This window comes from Myotis yumanensis, unplaced genomic scaffold (genome assembly GCF_028538775.1).
Source record: "Myotis yumanensis isolate MYYU_CA2020_CCGP unplaced genomic scaffold, mMyoYum1.0.hap1 SCAF_1, whole genome shotgun sequence".
Lineage (NCBI taxonomy): Eukaryota > Metazoa > Chordata > Mammalia > Chiroptera > Vespertilionidae > Myotis > Myotis yumanensis.
Genome location: NW_027223752.1, coordinates 111,168,555 through 111,182,363, shown reverse-complemented (window position 1 = coordinate 111,182,363; position 13,809 = coordinate 111,168,555).

Sequence of the window (13,809 nt, the reverse complement as noted above, 5' to 3'; positions counted from 1 at the left end):
TTTGAAATGAATAAAACTAAACAAAAAAAAAAAAAAAAAAAGACCGTACCCTTTTATGTAATGATGTTTACTTTGAATTTATATTAGTTCACACAAACACTCCATCCATGCTTTTGTTCTGGCCCTCCGGTCCAGTTTAAGAACCAATTGTGGCCCTTGAGTCAAAAAGTTTGCCCACCCCTGGTTTAGACACTACCTTTGCATGACTTTTTATATTTCATTCCATCCCCTTCTGGCCTGATGGTTTTCTGTTGAGAAATCAGTTGCTAGTCTGATGGGGGATCCTCTATAGGTAACTTTCTGTCTCTCTCCGGCAGCCTTTAAGATTCTTACTTTGTTGTTCATGTTTGCCAATTTAATTGTAATGCGTCTTGGTGTTAGTCTTTTAGTGTTCATCTTGTGTAGGACTCTGTGAGCTTCTTGGACTGATGTGAGTTTTTTCTTCCCTGTACCAAGGAAGTTTTCTGTCATTATTTCTTCAAACAGGTTTTCTATTCCTTGCTCAGTTTCCTCTCCTTCTGCCACCCTTATTATGTGGATGTTGTTTTGTTTCACGTTGTCACAAAGTTCCCTTAGGCTCTCCTGTTTTTTAAGTTGTTTTTTCTAGAAGTTGCTCTGCTTGGGTATTTTTTCCTACCTTGTCTTCTAGCTCACTGACATGGTCCTCCACTTCTTCTAGTTTAGTCTTTATGCTTTCTATTGAGTTCTCTACTGCAGTGATGTCACTTTTTCATTTCTTCTTCGTTCTTCTTCATTTCCTCTTGGTTCTTACACAATATTATTGTATTTGTCTTTCATCCTTTTCAGTGACCTTATGACTATTTCTCTGAAGTCTTTCTCTGAAATTTTGCTTGCCTCCGTTTTGTTTAGTTCATTTTCTGGTGATGCCTCCTTTTCTTTTGTATGCGGGTGGTTTCTTTGTCTCCCCATGATCGCTCCTCTCTGGATGTCTGGTTATATAGCTATCTCTCTCTCCTGCATTGACTTAAAGGCACAAAATACACCACAATACACAGCATACTGGGCACCAAACAGAAATGTATTCACAATACTAATAACCCCAAATAAAGATGACCACCAGAAAAAAGAGAATTAGGAGATAGAAAAAAGTGCAAAAATGATATTAAGAAAAGGAAAAAATTAAGAGTGAAAAGAAAGAAAAGAAAAAAGAAGAGGGTGGGGAAATATATGTATATGGGGAGAAAGCTCCAATAAAACAACAAATAATCCAAAAAATGCAAGTAACAAACACCCAGAGATGAATGCAAACTACAAATAACAACTAATCCAAAATATGTAAACTGCAATCCCTCAAACAACAAACATCCAGATAAATCTGAGGAAGCAGGGCTTATTTCCAGAAGGTAAGGTCAAGGTATTAAATGAATGGGGAAATAACCACAATTTAGTATAGAGGAGGTAGGAAGTGAATGAATCTATAAGAAAAGTAAAAAAAAACCTAAATACAAAAAAAGAGAAATATATATATTATATATTTATTATATATTTAGTTTTTTTTACTTTTCTTATAGATATACCTTTATATATATATATATATATATATGAAAAAATATATATATATAACTTTTCCCCTTCTTTAATCTATATATCTATGTATTTGTTTACTATTGGAAAAGGAGAATAGAGAGAGCTAGGCCTGAGTTTGTGATTGCAATTAGTTAAGCTATTAGTAGAGGAAGAGTACAAGCGAGGAAAGGAATAACAGAAACAAACAAAAAACAGCAACAACAACAAAAGAAAAATCCAAAAAAACAAATACAAACAAGCAATAAAAAACAAACTAATCAACAAACATTAATAAGACAGAAACAATGTAAAAGCAAATAATTAAAAAGGAAAGAAAAGAAAAAAACAACAACACACACACACAAAAGGGAAGTAAAAGAAAATCTGGATAGTGAAGAAAGGGAAGAGAAAAGTGAGTATGGGCTTGGAGCAGGGGAGCAGAAATTAGATATATGAGTAAGATCAATTTTTAACAGAGAGTAAAAAGAAAGGATAGAGAAAAACTAAAACAGGAACAGGGTAAGAGAAACAGGGCAAAAGTGCAACATGAGGAAGAGAGTGCTGGTATAAAGGAAACATTTAGATAGAGTAAAATAATGCTATAGGAAAAATAAAAATAGAATGTAGAACACTAATCCCAAAATAAAATAAAATAAAGAAAAAATAAAATAAAACTTGAAAAAAGGTAAAATAATAGTAGTAATAATAGTAATTAAAAACAAAACTTTAATAAAAATGGTAAAATCAGGTGAGAAAGAAAAAAACAATTATTTTCTCAAGTAAACGATAAAAAATAAAAATGTGAAGTAGTGAAGGTTGTTCACTTCCTCTACTATTCTGTTTAGGAGGTCTATTTCCCATCAGGTAGACAGCCCAGTATTGAAGTTCCCTGCGCTCCACAGCTCCTCTGCATCATAAGCCACAATCCTTTTTTCAAGGAGTTCAGAGCTCTTTGTTTCTTAGCCTTCCTTTAGTTGCATTCACACAAGAGTCAATTTCTCATATAACCTGTGGGTGGCAGTGTTTCTGTATTGATATCTGGGGCTAAAAGTTTCCTCCCCTACCCAGCATTTAGATGGCTTTTCCTGCCACACTTAATGCTGGGTTAGAGGGATGGATTGCCCTAGAGCTGGCTTTCTGCTCGTTTCTCCGCACTCTGTTCTCCAGGTTCCACAAAAACAGCTTTCCCCTCCAGTCTCGGCAAGTGTTTTTTAATTGGAAGATTCTATGTACTTGGCTTAGTAATCAGAAGCAAGGATTTTAAAAAGAAAAAGAAAAAAAAAGCCCCAGGATGCACTCAGACTCACGTCTTCCCCTGGCACTCCGCAGCTGGCGCACTGGCAGAACTCTAGACTGCCCTCCTGTGCCCAGCCCTGCTGTGGGTTAATTTCTATAGTCTCCTTCTGCCGGAAGCCCTGTGGACCCCCTTCCACATTCGAGAGCTACACTTACCCCAATAGTGCCTATTTTTAGGGGTGCAATCTTACTTTGCGACTCTAGTTTCTGCTGCGCATGTTTCACGCACATTTCGAGTGCATTTCTCCCTTCAGCCTGGACCCCAAATCTCACCTCTCCCTAGCCAGTGGTCGGCAAACTCATTAGTCAACAGAGCCAAATATCAACAGTACAATGATTGAAATTTCTTTTGAAAGCCAAATTTTTTAAACTTAAACTATAAAGGTAGGTACATTGTTATTAACTCAATTAGGGTACTCCTAAGGCTTAGGAAGAGCCACACTCAAGGGGCCAAAGAGCCGCATGTGGCTCACAAGCTGCAGTTTGCCAACCACTGTCCTAGGCTATAGCTGACCTTTCCACCCACGGATTTCCTCATTGTCCACAGATTTCTCACCAGCTGTGTTTAATTCACCAATCCTGGGTGGATATTAATCAATTCAGCTGTTACTTCTCTCTACTCTGTGGGAAGGCACAAGGGTCATCTATGTACTCGCGCCGCTTTGTCTCCTCCTGGACAGACTTTCTAGGCACCCATGGTTGGAGAGGTTGGGATCTTGGTATTCCTGGGTTTTCAGCTGAAGTAGCTGGTCCCTGGGGGTTGTGGCTGTGGGGCCCCGGGAGGTATCCGAGGGTCTCCCCAGTTGAAGTTAAGGCTGGGCCTCAGATCACCGCCACTCTCCCCTTCAAGATAGTGCAGTCTCTGCACAGAGCCAGCCACTCCTGGAGAGATTTCAGCAGCAGTAGAGGCTACCTGGCCAGGGAAGCCTGGTCTGGCAGTCCCCAACAATTCCTTGGAATATAGCTGTCCCTCACTCAAAAATACATACACTCCCCGAACATCCACTCACTCTCCTTTTGTTCTCTCACTCACACACTATTTTGCAGCCTGTCGTCCTGTCGGCAGTCATCTTAGAATCTCATTTCCAGGCAAGATCTTTTAACATGTCTTTAACTGGTTTTGAAGTGTGTGATGGTGCGTCATCATGAAGCAAAATTACTTTGCCATGTCTTCTGGTCATTTCACGATCAAAGCATGGTTCAAATTGATTATTTGTTGTCGGTAGCAATCAGTATTAATGGTTTCACCTGGTTTTAGAAGCTCATAATACACCACACCTTCCTGATCTCACCAAACACAGAGCATTGTCTTCTTTCCAAAGCGATTTGGCCTTGCAGTCAATGTTGATGGTTGACCTGTATCAACTCATGATTTTGTGTGTTTGGGATTCTCAAAATAAATCCACTTTTCATTGTCAGTCACAATTCCATGCAAAAAAGACCTTCTTTCGTGCCACTGAAGCAACATTTTACTGATAACTTTTCATTTTCCATTTGTCTTTCCTGCCAGTTGTCATGGTACCCATTTTCCTTCCTTTAAAATCTTTCCCATTGCTTGTATATGATTGGAAATGGTTTGCTGAGCAACATTTAATCTTTCTGAAAGTTTTTTTTTTTTTTTTAGTTTGACACACATCTTCATCCAATAATGCTTGTAATTGTTGGTCTTCAAACTTTTTTGGTTGACTTGGACGTTCTTTGTCTTTAACATCGAAATCATCACTTTTAAAGTGTTTAAACCAGCATTCACAAGTATCTTGAGAGCACTTTCACCTTAAGCTTCCCAGAGTATTCAGCAGCACTTTTCTTCAAAATAAAGTAATGAATTAAAACTTCCCATAAATACTCTTTTTTTTTGGCATGAAATTCAACATTTTTAAGTGTAAAAATATCTATGATGTTAACATCTTCAGAAAATTTGACATATGAAGTTTTGAAGCTTGTCAATAGAACAAAATAACATACATATCAAATCTCACATATATCAACATATGTGTAACTCCATCTATTGAAAAAAATCCTCATTATTAACTGGTACACCTAGTATATGCTGTCTATATATTCTGAGACCCACCTCAGAACAAGAGACTCACACAAACTGAAAGTAAAGGGACGGAAAGAAATTTTGCAGGCAAATGGAAATGAAAACAAAAGCAGCTGGGATAGCAATACTCATATCTGACAAAATACTCTTCAAAGTAAAGGCTATAACAAGAGATAATGAAGGCTACATCATAATACAGTGGGGCCTTGACTTACGAGTTTAATTCGGTCAGTGACGAAGCTCATAACTCAAATTACTCGTATGTCAAATCAAAAAGTGAACGAGTGAGACACGTGATGCTGGGCTGATGTTGTGGCGATCACTGTGATGTTCGCTGTGCCAACTAGCAGTGGGGTATCTGAAGCTGGCTCATAACCCAAATTTTAGCTCGCAACTCAAAGCAAAAAATCGCCCGAGAGACGGCTCGTATCTCGAAAAACTCGTTAGTTGGGACACTCGTAAGTCACGGCCCCACTGTACTAAAGGGATTGCTACAAGAGAATATAACTTTGGTAAACATATATGTACACCAAACAGGAGCATCTAATCTAATAAAAGGAAACATGCAAATTGACCATACCTTTGCTATACCTTAAGCCATGCCCACCAGCCAATCAGAGTGACTATATGCAAATTAACCCAACCAAGATGGCGGCTGGCAGCCACGGAGCTGAAGCGAGCAGGAGGCTTGGTTACTCCAGTGATGGAGGAAGCCAAGCTTCCCCGCCAGCTCTGAGCTCCACTGAAGGCAACAAAGTTTCAATTATAGAAGATAAATAAACCCCAGATACCTGCTTTCAGCAGGCCGTGGCCATGGAGCTGAAGTGAGCAGGAGCCGGCTCTGAGCTCCACTGAAGGCAACAAAGTTTCAATTATAGAAGGAAAATAAATCCCAGAATAAAAAAAAAATTTAAAAAAGGAGAGGCTGGGAGCTTCCAACGCCGGGGGGCTTGGCCAGCCTGAAAACGGCCCTAAGCCCCTCACCCAGACTGGCCAGGCACCCCAGTGGGGACACCCACCCTGAAGGGGGTGTGACCAGCTGCAAACAGCCATCAGCCCCTTACCCAGGCTGGCCAGGCAACCCAGTGGGGACCCCCACCCTGAAGGGGGTGTGACCAGCCTGCAAACAGCCATCATCCCCTCACCCAGGCTGGCCAGGCACCCAAGCGGGACCCCCACCCTGATCCGGGACACCCTTCAGGGCAAACCAGCCGGCCCCCACCCATGCACCAGGCCTCTATCCTATATAATAAAAGGGTAATATGCAAACTGACCCTAACAGCAGGAAGACTTGGAATGACTGGTCACTATGACACACACTGACCACCAGGGGGCAGGCACTCAATGCAGGAGCTGCCCTCTGGTGGTCAATGTGCTCCCATAGGGGGAGCTCTGCTCAGCCAAAAGCCAGGCTGATGGCTGCCAGTACAGCGGTGCTGGTAGAAGCTTCTCCCACCTCCTCAGCAGCACTAAGGATGTCCGACTGCAGCTTAGGCTTACTCCCCACTGGCAAGTGGACATCCCCTGAGGGCTCCTGGGCTGCCAGAGTGATGTCTGACTGCCAGATTAGGCTCAATCCCCCAGGGACTGGGCCTAAACCAGCAGGTAGTCATCCCCCAAGGGGTCCCAGACTGCGAGAGGGCACAGGCCAGGCTGAGGCCCCCCCTCCTCGAGTGCACAAATTTTTGTGCACCGGGCCTCTAGTCCACATATATAAAAGAACTTCTGAAGAATGTTAAGGGTGAGATTTACAGCAATACAATCCTAGTAGCGGACTTTCATACCCCACTGACTTCACTGGATAGATCTTCTAGACAAAAAAATCATAAAGGAAAAAATGACTCTAAATGACACTTGGATCAGATGGAATTAATTGACATTTGCAGAACATTTCACACCAAAGCTAAAGAATATACATTCTTCTCAAGTGCAAATGGGAAATTTTCAAAGATAGACCACATGTTAGGACACAAGATAATTCTCTACAAGTTCAAGAAGATTGAAATCATATCAATCATCTTCTCAGACTGCAATGGCATAAAATTCAAAGTAACTACAATAAAAACACTCAAAAACATTTAAATGCATGGAGGCTAAATAGCATGCTATTAAACAATTAATGTGTTACCAAAGAGACCAAAGAAGAAATTTAAATAATCCTGGAAACAAATGAAACTAAACACACAAAAACCCCAAATCTATGGGTCACAGTTAAAGCATTCCTAAGAGGGAAGTTCATAGCATTAAAGCCTACCTCAAAAAACAAGAAAAACTTTTAATAAGTTATCTAACCCTAGAATTTAAAGAATTAGAAAGAGAACAAGAAAATCCTGAGAAAGTGGAAGGAAATAATTAAGATCAGAAAGAAATAAATGATATAGAGACTAAAAAGCCAATACAAAAGAGCAAGAGTTGGTTCTTTGAAAAAATAAATAAGATTTATGAACCTCTAGCCAGGGTCATCAAGAAACAAAGAGTGGGAACCCAAATAAACAAAATCAGAAACAAAAGAGGTGAAGTAACAACTAACCCCACAGAAATACAAAGGGTTATAAAAAAATTACTATGAACAACTATATTCCAACAAACTGGAAAACCTGGACAAAATGGACATATCCCTAAAAAATACAATCTTCAAAAAATCAATCAGGAAGAAATAGAAAAGCTGAATAGTCCAATAACTACTAATGAGATTCAAGCAGTAGTAAAAAAAAATTCCAGCAAACAAAATTCCTAGTCTGGATGACTTTACATGGGGGATTTACCAAACATTCAAAGAAGAACTAACACCTATCTTCCTCAAATTATTCCAAAACGTTTAAGAGATAACACATACAAGCTCTTTTGAGGAGGCCAGAATTACCCTAATTCCAAAACCAGATAAAGATACTACAAATAAAGAGAATTATAGGCCATTAAACATGGTGAACATGGATGCTATAATCCTCAACAAAATATTAGCAAATAAGATCCAGCAATACACTAAAAATATCATACACTACAACCAAATGGGATTTATTCAGGGATGCAAGATTGGTACAATATCCACATATAAATAAATGTGGTACATCCCATAAGCAGATTGCAAGACAAAAATCACATGATCATATCAACTGAAGCAGAATAAGCATTTGACAAAATCCAACAGCCATTTTTGATAAAAACTCTCTGCAAAGTGTGAATAAAGGGATCATATGTCAATAACAACAACAAAAGTCATATATGACAAACCTACAGCCAACATCATACTCAATGGTCAAAAATTAAAACAATTTCCCCTAAGAACAGGAACAAAGACAGGGATTCCACCTCTCATCACTCCTGTGCCAGATAGTACTGGAAGTGCTAGCCTTAGTGATTAGACAACAAGAAGAAATAAAAGGCATCCAAATTAGAAAGGAGGAAGTAAAATTGTCATTATTCACAGACAACATAATATTGTACATAGAAAACCCTAAAGATTCCATAAAAAATACTAGATTTAAAAAATAAATTTGGCAATGTAGCGAGATACAAAATTAACACCCTGAAATCTATGGCATTTTTGTACACCAACTAGTGGCCCAGTGCATGAAATTTGTACACGGAGCGGGGGGTGTTCCTTCAGTCCAGCCTGCACCCTCTCCAATTGGAGATCCCTTGGGGGATGTCTGACTGCCTGTTTAGGCCTAACCCCACAGGACATTCCTCACGCAATCTGGGACTGCTGGCTCCTAACCGCTCACCTGCCTGATCACCCCTAACTGCCCTCCCCTGCTGGCCTGATCTCTCCCCCAACTGCCCTCCCCTGCCGGTCAATTTGGTTCTGATTGATCGGTTCCTATGCCAGTCAGCGTCAAAAGCTCAGCCTCCTAGGCAGCCATTGGCTCCTCACAGTTCACCCAGATTTAGTTCTGATTGGTCAGTTTCTATGCCAGTCAGTGTCCAGGACTATCTCTGGGCCTGATCAGAGAGGCGGGGCTGAACAGCAGCCCCTGAAGAGACCTGGAAAGAAACCAAAGCGCAGCTGCTGGTGAAGCTGAGAGAAAGAGAGAGGCAATGGCTGATCAAAAGCTGCCACGGAGGCTGCGGATCAGACTCTGCTTCTCTCTCTGGGCCTGATCCACAGCCCCCTCGGCAGTCAGTGCTAGGTCACCACAGCAACCCAGCACTGACTGCAAGACTGACTTCCGGTGTCCAGTCAAGCCCTCAGTCGGTCATTATAGACCCTTGGTTTTTATATATTAGGATAATGAACTCTCAGGAAGATAAACTAAAAAAAAATCACAGTTACCATTGCAACAAACAAATTAAGATACACAGGAATAAACTTAACCAAAGAGGTAAAAGATTTGTATTCAGAAGACTACAGGATGTTGAAAAAAAGAGATAGAGGAAGATATACACAAGTGTAAGAACATATAATGTTCATGGATTGGTAAGATTAACATCATTAACATGTCCATAGTACCCAAAGCAATCCATACATTCAATGCAATCCCTATTAAAATACCAACAGCACATTTCAAAGACCTAGAACAAACTCTCCAAACATTTTTTATAGAATCAAAATAAACTCCAAATAGCTTCAGCAATCTTCAGAAAGAAGAACAAAGTTGGAGGAATCACAATACCAGATATCAAATTATCCTACAAAGTCACAGCCTAGTACTGGCACAAGGACAGACATATAGACCAATGGAATAAAACAGAGAACCCAGATATCAACCCAAGCCATTATCCTCCATTAATATTTGTCAAGAAGCTAAGAGCATACAAAGGATTTAAGATAGTCTTTTCAATAAATGGTGTTGGGAAAATTGGAGAGGTACATGCAAAGAAATGAAACTAGACTACCAACTTACACCATGTACAATAATAAAGTCAAAGTAGAGAAAAGAATTAAATGTAAATCATGAAACCATCAAAATCTTAGAAGAAACCATAGGCAGCACAATCTCAGATATTTCTAGTAGCAATATGTTTATGGATACATCTCCTATGGCAAAAAAACAACAACACAGGAGAAAATAAACAAATGGAACTTCATCAAAATAAAAAGCTTCTGAACAGCAAAAGAAATCATCAACAAAATGAAAAGAGATCCTGCTGCATGGGAGAACAAATTAGTCAATAATACATCGGATAAGGGGTGAATTTCCAAAATACATAAGGAACTCACACAACTTACCATAAGGAAGACAAACAACCCTATTAAAAACTGGGTAAAGGACCTAAATAGACTCTTCTCCAAAATGGATATAAAGATGGCTTAGAGACATATGAAAAAATGGCCAAAGTCATTAATCATCCAAGAGATGCAAATTAAAATGACAATGACACAAATTAAAACACCTGTCAGAATGGCCTTCATCAACAAATCAACAAAGGACAAGTGTTGGAAAAGATATGGAGAAAAGTGAATTCTAGTACACTTCTAGTGGGTGTGCAGTCTGGTTCAGACAACGTGGAAAACAGTATGGTGTTTTGTCAAAACATTAAAAATGGAACTCCCATTTGCTGCAGTGATCCCACCTGTAGGACTATATCCTATAAAACTAGACACACCAATCAGAAAGAATACATACACCCCTATGTTCATAGCAGCACAATTTACAATAGCTAAGTTTGGAAACAGCCCAAGTCCCCATTAGCAGATGAGTGGATAAAAATGGTGTGGTATATCTCCACAATGGAATACTAAGCAGCTGTAAAAAAGTAAGAACTCCTACCATTTGAACCACATGAATGGACCTGAAGAATATTATGCTGAGTGAAATAAGCCAATCAGAGAAAGATAAGTATCACATGCTCTCGCTCACATGTGAAATCTAATGAACCAAATAAAGTGATGATCAAAAATAGACCCAGAAACATAGAAGCATGAATAGACTGTTGGACCTCAGAGGAAGGCAGGGGAGGGTGGGTGGGAAAAGATCAACCAATGAACTTGTATGCATATACCTAGTATGCATAACCCATGGACACAGACAGTGGGGTGTTAAGGGCAATGGGGGTTGAGGGGATGGGAGGGAGTGGGCTGAAAGACATTAATAGAGGAAAAAGGAGGACCTATGTAATACTTTCAACACTAAATATAAAAAAAACACACAAACAAACAAAAAAGAACTCTTATCATTTGCAACAGCATGGATGGACCTGAAGAATAGTATGCTAAATGAAATAAGCCAGTCAGAGAAAAATACATATCACATGATCTCAGTCATATGTGGAATCTAATGAACAAAATAATCTGATGAACAAAATAGATCCAGAGACTTAAAAACATGGAATAGACTTTTGAATCTCAGAGGGAAAGTGGGGGAGGTTGGGGGAGTTCGAAGAGACCAACCAAAGAACCTGTATGCATATATGCATAATCCATGGACACAGACAATAAGGTGCTAAAGGCCTGGGACATGGGGCAAGGGCAGGCTAGAAGAGGTCAATGGGGGAAGAAAGGGAACATATGTAATACTTTCAACAATAAAGATTTAACAAAATAAAGATTACAATGAAAATGAATACGTACGTGTAAACAATAACTTTAAATACAAATTGATTGCCAGGCTGGTGTGGCTCATTTGTTGAGTATTGACCCACGAACCAGTAGGTCACAGTTTGATTCCATATTGAGGCACATGCCAGGGTTGTGGACTCAATCCCCAGTACATCATTGATGTTTCTATTTCTCTCTCCCTCTCTCCTCTTCTCTCTGAAATTAAATTTATTTTTAAATAAAAACAAATGGCTTTAATGTTCAAAGCAAAAAACATAGGGTAGCTGAATGGATTAAAAAAATAAAAGACCCATATATGCTGTCTTCAAAAGAGCCACTCAGAACAAAAAACACACGAAGACTAAAATTAAATAAATGGAAAAATATTTCACATAAATGCAAATAATAAAAAAGCTGGGTAGCAATTCTTAGACAGAATGGGATTCAAAAGAAAGGCCATAATGAGACACAAAGAAGAACACTACATAATGATAAAGGGATTATTCCAATAAGAAGATATAACCCTTAGAAACTTTTATGCCCCCAACATAGGAGAATCAAAGTAAATAAAGCAACTCTTGATTAACATAAAGGGAGGGGTCAAAAGTAATACAGTCATATTAGGGTATTTTAACACCCCATTGACATTAATGGATAAATCTTCAAGATAGAAAATCAACAAGGAAACAGTGGCCTTAAATGACACACTAGATCAGTTGGATTTAATTGATATCTTCAGAGCATTTCAACCCAAAGCGGCTGAATATACATTTTTTTTACAAATGCACGTGTAACATTTTCTAGGATAGACTACATGTTAGAACACAAAACAAGTCTCAATAAAGTTAAGAAGATTGAAATTATATCAAGCATCTTCTCTGACCATAATGGTATGAAACTAGACATCAACCACAAGAAAAACAACTGAAAAACTCATGGAGGATAAACAACAAGTTATTAAAAATTAATGGGACTACAATGAGATCAAAGAATATATCAAAATTTACCTTGAATCAAATGAAAATGAGAACACAGCAACCCAAAATCGATGGGCACTGTGGAAGTAGTCCTAAGAGGGAAATTCTTAGCATTACAGGTCAACCTCAGAAAACAAGAAGAATCTCAAATAAGTTAACTTTGTAGTTAAAGCGACTGGTGAAAAACAGCAACAACAAAGCCTGAAATGAGTAAAAGGGAGGGAGTAATAAAGATCACAGCAGAAATAAATAAAATAGAGTCTAGAAAAACAATACAAAATAGTAATAAAACAAGAACTGGTTCTTTAAAAAGATAAATTATATTGATAAACCTTTAACCATTCTTATTGAAAAACAAAAAATAAAAATAAAAGAGAGAAAGAGAGAGGACATAAAATCAGAAATGCAATAAAAAAGTAACAACCAACTGCACAGAAATACCAAGTATTATAAAGGGATAATACAAACAACCAATTGCCAACATATTTGACAATCTCGAGTAAATTAATACATTCCAAGAAACATATAATCTCTGAATACTGAATCAAGAAGAAGCAGAAAATCTGAACAGACCAATTACAACTAATGAAATTGAAGCAGAAAAAAACAAAAACAAACAAAAAGAAACTTCCAATAAATAATATTTCTGGACCTGATGGCTTCACAATTTAATTTCATCAAATATTCATAGAAGAACTAATACCTATCTTAAACTATTCAAAAATTTCAAGACAAGGAAGACACTCAAAGTCATTTTATGAGGCCAGCCTTATCCTTAATTCCAAAACCAGGAAAAAACACTGCAAAGAAAGAAAATTAAAAAACTAAAAGCATTTCCCCTAAGATCAGAAATAAGGCAGGTCTGTCAACTTTCACCACTTCTATTCATCACAGTGCAGGAATTAAGCCACAACAATCAGACAAAAAGAAAAAATAAAAGGCATCTTAATTACAAAGAAAGAAGTAAAGCTCTCATTATTTGCAGATCACATGATACTTTATACGGAGAACCCTAAAGATTCCACCAAAAAACTACTGGTACTGATAAATAAATCAATAAAGTAGCAGGATAAAAAATAAACCTCCAAAAGTAATTGCATTTTTATGCCCCAATAATGAAATATTAGAAATGGAAACTAAGAAAACAATACCATTTACAATTGTATCAAAACATTTAAAAATCCTATCTAATAATAGACAAACATGGTAATTGACAGTACCTTCGATACACCTCCCATTGGCTAATCAGTGTGATATTCAAATTAACCACCAACAGAGATGGCAGCTAATTTGCATTCTGTGGGCAGGGTGGGACAGCACCATCCTGCCTGCCCCGCCACCATCTGGGCCTGCTATTTAAGACCCAAGGCGGTGGGGTGGGACAGCGCCATCCTGCCTGCCCTGCTGCCATCCAGGCCTACTATCTGCGACCCCGGGCAGCGGGCGTCTGTGTGCAACCCGACCCTGGGCGGCTGGGCGGGGCAGCA